The sequence below is a fragment of the Brassica rapa genome, chromosome A06 (assembly GCF_000309985.2).
Source record: "Brassica rapa cultivar Chiifu-401-42 chromosome A06, CAAS_Brap_v3.01, whole genome shotgun sequence".
Taxonomy (NCBI): Eukaryota; Viridiplantae; Streptophyta; class Magnoliopsida; order Brassicales; family Brassicaceae; genus Brassica; species Brassica rapa.
The window spans coordinates 11,395,357-11,407,901 of record NC_024800.2 but is presented as its reverse complement, the minus strand read 5'-3'; the positions used below and the strand labels follow the sequence as shown (position 1 = coordinate 11,407,901).

Sequence of the window (12,545 nt, the reverse complement as noted above, 5' to 3'; positions counted from 1 at the left end):
AATATAACATAAAATAATTGTGAGATCCATCCCATAATCTATTGTCACGACTAGGCATGTCCAATATGGTAAAACCAAACCGTACGAAACCGAAATAAACAATATGGTGTAGTTTTGGTATATACTATATAAATTGAATGGATATGATTTTATAACAACCGTAGAATTTATATATGGTTTGGTTTATAACCGATTAAACCGAATAAACGAACAAAACCGATCAAAAGTAGAAACATGTAAATATGTACATATTTTATAACGTCATATGAAAATTTATTTGTTATATAAGTTATTTTTTGTTAATAATTATTACCATATTTTTTTATAGTAATAAAGAATATTAATTTGAAAAACTCTTAAAATATAATTAAATAACAATTCATGGGAACTGAGGCTTCTTATTTTTTTAGTCTTCTTCTTTTAATCATTTTGCTTTCTTTTAGCATTGACTAAATTGAAGTGAAAGTTATAAATTTGATGGATAATAACTAGAAAAAAAATATTCACAACATTTTTCTTATTTATAAACGAACAGAGTTTCACTCGAAGAAGCATGACTTTGATGAATAATAAATATGGAAGAGTGAAAAAACTTTTCTTTCATACTTCTCGTTTTTTTTTTCAAAATTTCGAGCTTTGATTTTAATTCTAGATTTGATTATTTCATCTGAAGGTATAAGCGTTTTTTTGTTCTTTTATTTGAAAACATAATATTTTTTAATAAATGACTGCGATGACAATATGACTCTAAAATTTATATAATATGGTTTCAAACTAAATAATTATGTTTTGGTATAAAACCGAATAAACCGAACCGAAGTAAATATGGATTTAGAATGGTAGTTATATTTTATTAATCGAAATACCGAAAAACCGAACCGAAACCAAACCAATATCCGGATTGAACACTCACGACTCATTCAACTATTTAACCATTTTATCAGTGTATTAGTTTACTTTACAACCTTTTTTTTTACTTTTTACTTTTTTTTATATATATTTTCTTATCAACCATTTAACTATTTAAGTATGCTACATCCATCCATTAGGTTAATGGTTACTTTAGTTTATACTTAGTACTAACTAGGTTACGATTAACGTATTATGCGAAATGAGCATTGTATATATATATATATATATAATTATATAATATATTTTTATTTTTTTGCATTCTTTTGCATATTATAAAATAATAAATATATTTAAATATTTTAAAAATAGTAATTATTACATAAATAATTAAATTAGTGCAAGAACATAAATCAAAAAACATCACTTTTGTTTATTTACAATCATTTATGGTAAATAAATAAAAATAATCAATTTAAAAATAATATATAATTAAATTTAAATGATATTAACATAAATATATAGTATATATTTTATACGATTATCTATTAAATATGCTTCATACTAATATGACTTTATGATCATTTGTATTTGCTTATAACAAATTTTGTAAATCATTGATAACATAATTTTCAATGAAGAATGTTTAATAGTTTTTTAATTATAATCATTTTTAAAAACCAATGCAAAGCTCGAAACTAAAATATTAAATTCTCAATACTTGGTCAATGCAAATTTTGAAATTAAAATATTTATGTACTTTTATATGGTGTATAGTTCAATTTAAATGCTAATAAAATAAATTTATATTTTGATCTGAGTATTTATTAAATGAGGGTTCCTACTCATATAGTTTTATAATCATTTGTATATTGTTATAACAAAAAAAAAATTAATTATTGATCACAAAATTTTCTATTTGGATTTTAACGCTTTTAGTAACTTATAACCGTTTTTAAAAGTCCAAAGTATAATATATACGGAAAAATCTAGACTAGAATTGTATTATGTAAATGAATACTAATATTTATATTATATATATATATATATGTGTTTTTTGAGAAACTTTTGATGAGAATTCCTAATTGGCAAATAAATACTAATATTTATATATATTATATATACATACACATATATGTTTTTTGAGGAACTTTGATGAGAATTCCTCATTGGCAGTGCTCTTACAAGTTTACTACTTCAAACCTATTTCCATTGTTCACTTATATATAGAAATCCAAGAAAAAAACTCGCACATCAAAATTGGGTAGCTATTATATGGTTTTAGTTTCGGTGATACATTTTGGGTGCGAGTGAATCATGTGAAACTGTGAATAATATTTTTTCGACTAAAAATGTGAGTAATATTTCTCATGAGCTCAACTCAATTTTTGTAGTTTCTTCTAATAATTTTGAAGTGCTTACATGGATTTGGTTATACAACTCGAAGTTTTGAACTCTACTTCGTCTAAGTAACAATGTAGCATAATTTGAATACATAAATTATTTATCTAAATACGTAGGCCATAGATTGATTATGTTTTCTTCCGGCATATAATCATTTCTTACATTTCAGCCAAGTATTTACTTATTGTTGCTTTTTAATCAACTTGATGGAAATACCGGCGTCAACGACCAAACAATGGTGATTGTTTAAGACTGAAGAGCAGTCAATGGTAATTTAGTATTTAACTTGAATAATTTTTGATGTTTTCGAAACTTCAAAGTTGTTTTTCAGTTGATTAGTAAATCATTACATTTCTTGACCCTAACCAAATCCTGACATACTGCCATTTTTGTTCTCGTCCAAATTTGATAATAATATTTATGTAGTTAAAAATATTATCATCGAAAACGGAACCGATACTATGGCTCAGAATGGTAACAGCGGACTGAGCGGTGCAGAACAAGTGGATTAGATATTACGGTACGGTTTTACTGCGGTTTATACAAAAAAAACACATGCTGGAATAACTACGGTTCGTCTAAAATAAGCGGTTCAAAACAAAGTATGAATGGTGATATATAAATCAATAGTGTAACTGCGGGATACATATAATATATTTATATTTTACAAACTACAAAATCAGTAATATTAATATAATTTTAAAAATATATTTAAAAAACATTATATATTTGAAATATGAAAATATTTTAATTTTTGTTTTTAATTTTTTTTTTATGTTAAATATATTTAGTTCAAGCTTATACAAAATTTATAAATCACAAAACTATAAAAAATTGCTGAATATGCATATGTATTGAATATAATACGAAACTCAGTGTGCTATCAGAAAGATATAGTCAATATTTTTATATTTTGTGTAATATTAAACAAAATACGCGAAACCCCAAATTCAAAAGATAAAAAAATGTATTAAATATCAAAATATAGCGAAATATCCAAATATATCTAATACATTCAAGAGATTTCAGATATTTTGAGGTACCTAGTCGGTTTAAGGTAACACCTCGACCTGAACCGAAACATGTATGTCTAAAAAAAATATTAATAGATACTTTAGCCACGACTCGGATCCAAACGGAACCTTTCAAGTCGGTTCCAGTTCAGGTTTTCAGGTTCGAGTAAAATGCTGAAGTCTTATGTAAATGATAATAAATATATGCATTAGCATTTATATTTTGTAAAGTTAATACTATTTTTTGAAATAGACTGTTATAATAAAACAAAAAAATATAGAAAGAAAAGTTTGGTTTTATGAGCATTTTTACATTAAAAACAAAAAGTAAAAAATTTACAAATCACATCTTATAGTATATTGGTAGATTAAGTTGTGTTTATTTTATTTTTTTAAATAAAAAAATATCGGTGTGGTCCACACATAACCATACCATATTACCTTCTTCCATTTTTAAGTGCGGTTCAGGTGCGTATTTGTTCCGCCTATAACTTCTTTTTTTAATTAATTAATTTTAACAAAAAAAAAAAGCACAAAACATTTCTGAATGATAACTCTTTATGGCTTCGAATAGTAACAGTGGTTTGAGCTGTGCGGGATAAAGATATAGGCTTCGAATGTTTACAACCGCCCCGCCCCGCCCCGCACCGCAGTTAACAGTAACACAAATTTCTACATATACCATATATTTATACGTTTTTATAACTGTTAAAACCGCACCGCAGTTGAACCGCTTGTTTCGCACCGCTCAAACCACAGTTACCATTCGGAGCCATAATATAGTGTGGTACTGTTCAAGTATGGTTTATGCGGGAGAAACGCATACTGCAGAACAAGTGTGGTTTAAATGAGGTTTATGTCAACAAAACGCATACTGCGGGATAAGTGCGGTTCGTCTAAAAAAAGTGGTTCAAAACAATATGTGAATGGTGACCAAAATAATAGATAGTGCGGGACGGATGTTTGAATGGTGATTATAAACTTAAAAGTGCGGGGAAAATATAAAATAATATTTTCATATATATTATAAATATATTTTACATATTTTAATAAAGTACAAATAAATTGCAATCAGAAGATAAATTTAATTTATTAATTTTTCCATAACAGATTTGCAATATTAATTTTTAAAAGATATCTTATATATGTGAAATATGAAACTTAATATGTTATTAATGAGATTTTATAGCTAATATTATATTTTCTTTAAAATATTATAATTTGGTTGTTTATATCAAAATTAATATTTAGAAAATATTTAGAAGATTCGGTTAAGTTTCAGCTCAATTTTTTTTTGGTTTTTAATTCGGTCCGGATTAGAAACTACCTAATATCCAAGATAATCTAGGATTTCATTTAGTTCTGGTTTTGTTATGTTTTTACTGTTAACTCAAGTTAAAAAAAGAAGAAGAAAATTTCAGTTTTTAATTATATATAATATTTTTGATTAAAATTAAATAATTCAAATACTTTTAATATTTGTAGAAAATGTTTGGATAAACTAAAAGATGCAAAAAGTTTATATGGTAACAAAGTTAATTATTGTGCATAACAAAAATAAAATGCATATAATATTTTTAATAGTTTAAAAAATTTCAGATTATATCCAAACTTTTTTATTAGAATAAATATGTTGTAATTAATTATATTAGTTAACACAGTTTTGTAAAACTTTACCAGTCAAAAAATAGAGAACCGCACCAAACCACATACTTTTACCTTCTTTTCAAACACAGGTGCGGTCTGTCACAAATTTCTCCCGCACCACTTTCTGTTTTTATTTTATTATTATTTTTCAGTTAAACTTAATAACAAAAGAAGTTAGTTGAATGGCGACACTTTTTTAGACCGCTGTGTGCTTCTTCCAGTCCCGCATACAACACTCAGAGCCATAGTGGAACCGCACTAAACATTCTCAGCCTATAATTTCTTAATGAATGCAATAATTGCGGGAAAAAGAATCCAGATAAGATATTGTGCCATATTCAAAGTCTTATTCCACAGAAGACATTGCATCCAGTTGTCCACAATGAAAGAGGTACATAGATCCATAGAACAGTGAAAGTGTAACGACCGTGATTTGTGATTATAGCGGGGACCCATTTATTTTTAGTAATTTAAACTTTATACTCATAACTCTTTTATCTTTGTTTCACATTAAAACCTTAGAAAAACTATCTCGGTTTCGTTTCCTTATATAAAGAGCTTTACTCCTTTTTTTCTCCATAAAAACAAATCAGTGTTTTTCACGCGAAAAGTTGCTTTTAAATTATCCGACGACCAGTCACTAGTAAAATTTCTGGTCAAAATTTCGGGCAAGTTTTCAGGTGAGTTTATTGGTAAGTTTGTCGCCTCCATATTTTTAGTTATAGAAATCTATTTAGGGAAAGTTTCTAATTTAGGAAAGAAGTTATACTAAGGAACTTGCTATTTTAGGAAAGTTGTTATTTTAGAAAAGTTTCTATTTTACGAAAGCTGTTGTCTTAGGAAATTTTCTATTTTAAGAAAGTTTCCATTTTGGAAACTTTATTCCAGAACCTCTGAACCTAAATCGTCAATTCTCGTGTTGCAGGGGGTGTCAAAACGAGTTATATCTCATGAGCTAGATCAGTTCAGCTTGATTTTTCATGAGCATGAGCTATGTTTCTTAGGCTTATTTAATGGGTTTAATGATCAAGTTTACATTAGATCACGAATTATATAAACGATCCAGAATATAGGTGGTCTGCTACTCTCCTGACTATAGGTGGTCGGGCACTCTCTCGTGGCCTGGCACTCTCCAGGCTTTAGGTGGCATGACACTCTCCCGGCTATTGGTGGCTTGGCACTCTCCAGACTATAGATGGCATAGCACTCTCCAAACTATAAGTGACAGCGCATTCTCCCAACTTTTTGGCCCTCTGGTGTGGAAGTCAGTATTGTGTGTGAGTATGTGATTAGGAATATGATTTGTTCCCAGGATGCTTTAGACGCCGTGCTTGATTCATGTTAGAGTTAAATTATTTATATTCGGAGTGTTATATCCAAGTCTATGGACTTGGGATTTAGCATCCCAGACTTCACCGAGTGACTCCACTCTTACTCACCTTTCTTTTTTTTCCTCCTTTCATGAAACCAACGAACATGAGTGATTCATTTCAGATTGGTGCTTTTATTTTTTCTTTTTCAGATTTCTGGTTTTATTCTTTTATCGACATTTTCGGAACTTATGTTATTATTGGATTTATGGATTGGAATTTACCTTTGAAAATAAATAAATTGCATATTTTTTAAAACTATTATTTATTATTTTATTTAAAAATGCGGGTGTTACAGAAAGATTCTAAGTATGATAACACTGAGTTTCTATAGGACTATAAGAGAACGCAATAGCTTGGGGGGGGGGGTGCTTAATGATTTTCAGATTTAAAAAAAAATAAAAAATAATGTATTAATCTAAGCCACGGTGCTTAATTAAGCAGAAGAAGAAACAGATCTTCGCGGACACGTTTCATTAGACGCGTCTATCTCAGAAACGAGGAGTCGTCTTTTCTCTCCCTCGAGGACTCCGCTTCTTTCCTTCTCTCCCTCGGCGACTCCGTGTTTGATTGAAACCTCGAAGACTCCGTGACTCCTCGTGAAACCTCGACGACTCTGTGACACCTCGTGAAACCTCGACGACTCCCCGTTTCTATCGCGAAACCTCGACGACTTTGCCTCGTTCTCGCGAAACCTCGAAGACTCCGCCTCTGTCTCGTGATCTTCACTCGACGATGAAGCAGTCGGTGTCTCTCTCGGTGGAATCCTCGTCTCTGTCTCTCTCCTCGATGGTGCTGTCCTCTCTCTCGGTGGATCTCCTCGTCGGTGACAAACTTGTACCTCTCTCTTGGTGGCTGTCTTCGAGAAAATCAAATCGCAAGGTAAGCATATGTATTATTCCTTGTCTGAATCCTTCTATGTTATTTGATTTGTTTGTTGTCTCGGTTAGTTTTGATTAATTTTCATTTGTCTCTGTCTTTGTTTCTTACTAAGGACGGATCAATAAGGACGGATCAATAGACATGAAGGTTCGTTACAGAAGATCACTACAACTGCAAAACAGGTAAACAATTTGTCTCTTTCTTTGTTTCTTACCAAAGACGGATCAATAGACATGAAGGTTTCATTTGTCACTGTCTTTGTCTCTGTCTCTTGTGTTTGTTTTTGAAATTGAATGTTTATAGAAAAACTTTGTGTTTTATTCGTTGGTCGTTTATGATATTGATTGAAAGTGTTTACGAGTATGGTCTCAAATGAATTGATTGTCGTTCTTGTCTGAGTTGAATAGATTGTTTATGATCATGTGATTTGTATCTGTGTGTTATGTACCCCAATTGATCCGTAACTGAACTGAATCGAGGGAGATGAATAGTCTGGTCTGAATTGTTTAAGAGTTCAATTATATGATTTAGCTTCTTGTCTCAATTGAATTGAGTGTCATGAATTTGAATCCTTGATCTGTTACTCATTTTTGTTTTTTTTTCCTGTGTTTTTGTCTGTTGAGTTGCATGGATCAAGGAGGCTGAGGAAGGATCACAGCACATAATTTCATTTACTGGAGCAATACAGGTAAATGTCTTTATCTTTTATTCGTTCATTGAAAGTTTTATGGTTGAGTTAGGTAGTTAATGTTTTGGTGAGTTGGCAATGATGTTTGTAATTAATAGAAGTGATGTTGAATTAAGAAAAGGATTGTGTGTGGTAAAGTTAGGTAGTTGAATGAGTTGCTTTGTTTTTGAAAATGAATTGAATTTTTGTTTTTGAAAATGAATTGAATTGTCAATAATAAATTACTTGCTATGTGTTTTATTATGGTTGTGAAATTGTAATTAATAGAAGTTAGATATATGTCAACTTGCATTTGTTTGTAGTTAGGTAATTAGTTATAGTTGTTTAGAGTGTTTAATGAGAGTCTGCATTCTCTCTTTAAAACTCTCTCCTTCTCTTCCAACTCCAACAGATTCATATATGTTATTTCACTCTTCCATCTCTGAAACGTTTTCAAATTATTCTCGAATATTTTACTAATCTTTGTTTTTATGTTTTTATTTAAAATTCAATGTTTTAAATGTTATCTTTTAATATGTCTTATATAATAAATAAAATTTATCTTATATAAAACAATGTTTAATATTTTTTTTAAGAACCCCAAAATAAGAATCTTGCATTGGAGGCAAAAAATTAGAAAGCTTTTAAATAAAGTGCTTAACACACATTTATTAGTAAAAAAGAGATTAAGATACCCATTATGGGTGCTAGGGATAATGATGCTCTAACCAATAAGCCACAATATTTCATATGTCCTATCTGTTGTGCTAGTGCCACCAATAAGCCACAATATTTCAATAGACTCTGTTATCGGAAACAATTTCTTAATTATTGGAAGACAGCTTCTGAAGTTTTTAAAATACGACTTACACCAAACAACGTCACACCAAAACAATAAAACCAAAGTGAGCAAATGAGAAAACCGGACTAAACCAAATCCAAATGCAATTGAGAATAGATCAGACACACTTGGCCAAGAAATCCCTTATTTTGACTTCTCTCCCATGGACTAGTATTATTACTCTCTCTTACATTTAAGCCCAAACCCTAACGGGAACAATGGATCGTAGCTATCAGCTTCAGGGTTCATCGGCAGCTGCTCTGTCTCTCTGAACCACGACATCGGCAACTTCCCAGTGAAATCGTAATCTCCGAACACCGAATCGGCGATTCCATCTCCTTCAGTTCCAGGCAACCAAGCCGCCACCAAAGCTTCCACCTTCTCCAACATGGTCATATCCAAAACCAAAGGTCGTCCCGTCATCAGAATCGCCACTGTCGGGATCTTCTCAGCTACCAATCTCACTATCGAATCCCCATCGAAGTGTATCGACGGCTCTGGATCATCGCCTCGGGATTCAGCATAGGGCGCTTCCCCGACGGCAACAATGGCGTATGAGAAGTCCTCGTTGGAAAAGTCTCCTCCGAAGGAGTCTTCTCGTAAACCACTTTTGTTTCTGCTCCTACGATTGCTTTGACGGCATCCAAGACAGTTGTGCCTGCACTCGTGAAATAGAGGATGTTATAGCTAGCTTGTTACGCAAGAAAGTACTCTGTGGAAGCAGAGTTTGTTTCTTGTAGCTTACCGACTGTGATCCGACCACTTTGACCCTGCCAAGTCTTGGACCAACCACCACACTGAAACCCGAGATTGTCTGCATGAGTTCCTGCCACTAAAACTCTCTTTGCGTTTCGATCTAGCGGTAGAAATGGTTTGTCTGAATCTTTCCCGTTCTTTAACAAAACTAAAGATTTCCTAACCGCTTCACGAGCTATCTCTCTGTGTTCCTGTGTGTAAAATTCGATTTTATGATTTCATAACTTCAGATTATGAGAGCAATCATAAGTGGAATCTACCTTGCAGCCAACAAACTTCAGCAACGATATGTCAGAGAAAGGGTGTTCGAAGAGACCAGCTGTGAACTTCAGTCTCAGAATTCTCTCGACCGCATCATCGATCCTAGACATAAGTATTTTCCCGTCCTTCACTAGAGATGTTAGCTCATTGATGAACTTCTCATACCTATAAGGGACCATGACCATGTCTATTCCAGTGTTGATAGCAGCTTCCACACACTCACGATAGTTCGAACCACGGGGTTCTCCCATCTTTTCTATTCCCGACCAATCTGAAACCAAACATCCCTACAAAAACAGAACGACCACAATTTAAGAAATTTTAGTCAGTTTTTGATCCAACGAGAAAAAAAGTGACTGTGATTCGACCTTAAAACCGAATTTGTCTTTGAGAATTTCTGTCATGAGAAAGCGGTCTCCATGGAGTTTTCTTCCGTTCCAACGAGAATAAGAAGGCATAACCGCAGAGACTGCAAGACAATTCAAGTAAGGAGCCATATGAATCCTCTCCAAGTCTTCATATGAAGCTATTGTGTCCCCTTCATTCTTACCCATTTCTGTACCACCATCTCCAACAAAATGCTTTGCACATGCAACCACATTGTTCCTGAAACATAACCCCCAAGTTTAAGAACATGAGCAAGATGTTACATGCTTGCTAAGGAATGTTTTAATGAAAACGGACCTTCCGGCTAGGAAAGGGAAACCGGCGGGATGTCCTTCCGGTGGAGGTCCTTGAAGACCGGAGACAATGGATGTCATGTTGCATACAACGTCAGTGTCTTCACTGTAGCTCTCCAAACATCTTCCCCATCTCGGATCTTTGCACACCTACCAAATCTCACAAACATGATCAGTCCATATGGTTCATGTTTTCTCTTTAAAATTAGAGAAGACTTACCGCCACACAAGGAGCGAATACCCAGTGAGCCCCACTTGCCCTAACTTCTAGAGCAGTCGCTGAACCAATTATTCTAGCTAGATCGTAATCTCTGCCATGTTATCATGAAACCGAATCAATACACCGAGCCGAGCTGGTCTTTTTTCCTCATTCGGTTAAAATTGTCTGTGGTTTAGGAGGAACCTGGTGGCACCGAGTCCTATGTTGTGAGAAAAAATGGTGGTACCGTAGAATTTGTTGTTGCCGTGAACTGCGTCCAAGCCATAGATGATTGGAATGGCGAGACGAGTTTCGAGGGCCGCTGTCTGAAAGCCGTCGATCATTTCAGCCCAATCCTCTGACAACGCATCTTTATTCCCTGACTTCCCGGCCGAGTTGCATACGCTGCCTGAAGAGCGATGCAAACAACGAGTCAGTCCAGTTTCATAATCCAGAATGTTTAATTGTTTTATTTGGTGGTTTAAAAACTTACCTATAAAGAAGTCTTTGATGATGGCGGCCGATGAGACGGCACGGTGGATCTGAGTCATCTGACCGATCTTCTCCTCAACTGTCATCCTTTGTAAAAGATCTTGAATCCTATCTTCGACACCTTCGTTAGGGTTCTTGTAAACGCAGTCCATGGCGGTAACTTCTCCAGCGTCGGTCATTCTGTCCAGCAATATCGCTTTAGTTGATTCGAGTGTGGTGTGTCTTCTTCTTTCTAGCTTCTATATATAAACTAAGCTCAGTCGATAAGAACTCTGTGTGTTTCACACTTTTACAACTTATATTAATTTCATTTCAAAAGTTTCTTGTATGTAACGTTCCCCGAACATGTATTATATTATATACAATCTTATCTTTTGGAAAACCTTGCCCTTGTTAAATGGATGATTTACAACACAAGTTGCCTTTTGTTATTATCTTATTGAAGAGCTGAACAAGGCATATCTGGTGGACGGAGCTTTTTACCTTTTGCTTTTCCGACCAACTACGTACGTGTACTAACTTCCACACAGCATAGCAATTGTTTTCTTGACCGAGAGCAGTCTACTAAGTCAATGATTTAGTATTTTACTCTAATGAACTTGTCTTTTTCGATACACTGATTCAGATTGGTTCTCAGTTTCCCACCAAATCAATTACATTATAAGTTTCCAGGTCTTTTCCTTTAATTTGTCATTTTGCGCAGAATTATTATATCATTGCTTCAGCTTAATCTCATTTCTTTTTTTTTTTTTTTTTTTTTTTTTTTTAACATCAATTTATTAAATATTAAGAAGAGTTTACATAGTCATTATGCAATAGGGATGTAGCAGATCTAGGAATGTAATAATAATATTCAAATAAGTTAGAAGTATCTATCTTGGCTAACTTGTCCGCCACTCTATTGCCATCTCTGTTTATCCATTTGAATTCAACTTCTTGAAATTTCCTGCTCCACCATCTTGCTTCTCTAACCCAGTTATACAAACCAAACTGCAATTTCCTTGAATGTAGATTATCAATCATTTTCTTGTTATCACCTTCAAAGATCACCTTAGTATAGCCTTTTATCCAACATTGTTGCATAGCCACTATTAGTGCATTATATTCCGCTTCCAACGGTGATGAGACTGTATTACCTTTCGCATGCCCTGCTCCCCTATATTCACCATATGCACCACGTATCACCCATCCCAACTTACATTGGGTTGTAGTTGAAGTAAATGATGCATCAAAGTTGCATTTATACCATCCTTGTCGTGGTTTAGTCCATCTACCAGCGCTAGGCGTTACCATCAATCCTCTATTGGTGTTTTGTGTTGAAGTGCATACGTCTCTTGCTTTTGCCCACTCCTGTGTCTCTACTCTCGCTTGTTCCAGCACCCTCCACCATTGAGTGTTCCTATGTTGAAATATGAGAATATTTCTACTTTTCCATATGCGCCAAAGAATGCTTATGGGAAGATCTTGAATCTGTGGCCATCTTG

At 33.2% G+C, this 12,545-nt stretch overlaps 1 pseudogene; it reads right to left on the bottom strand.

The window, feature by feature from the left end:
- Nucleotides 1-437: 437 nt before the first annotated feature.
- LOC103873268 lies at nucleotides 438-11,838 on the bottom strand (annotated as a pseudogene).
- Between the last annotated feature and the right edge of the window lie 707 nt (nucleotides 11,839-12,545).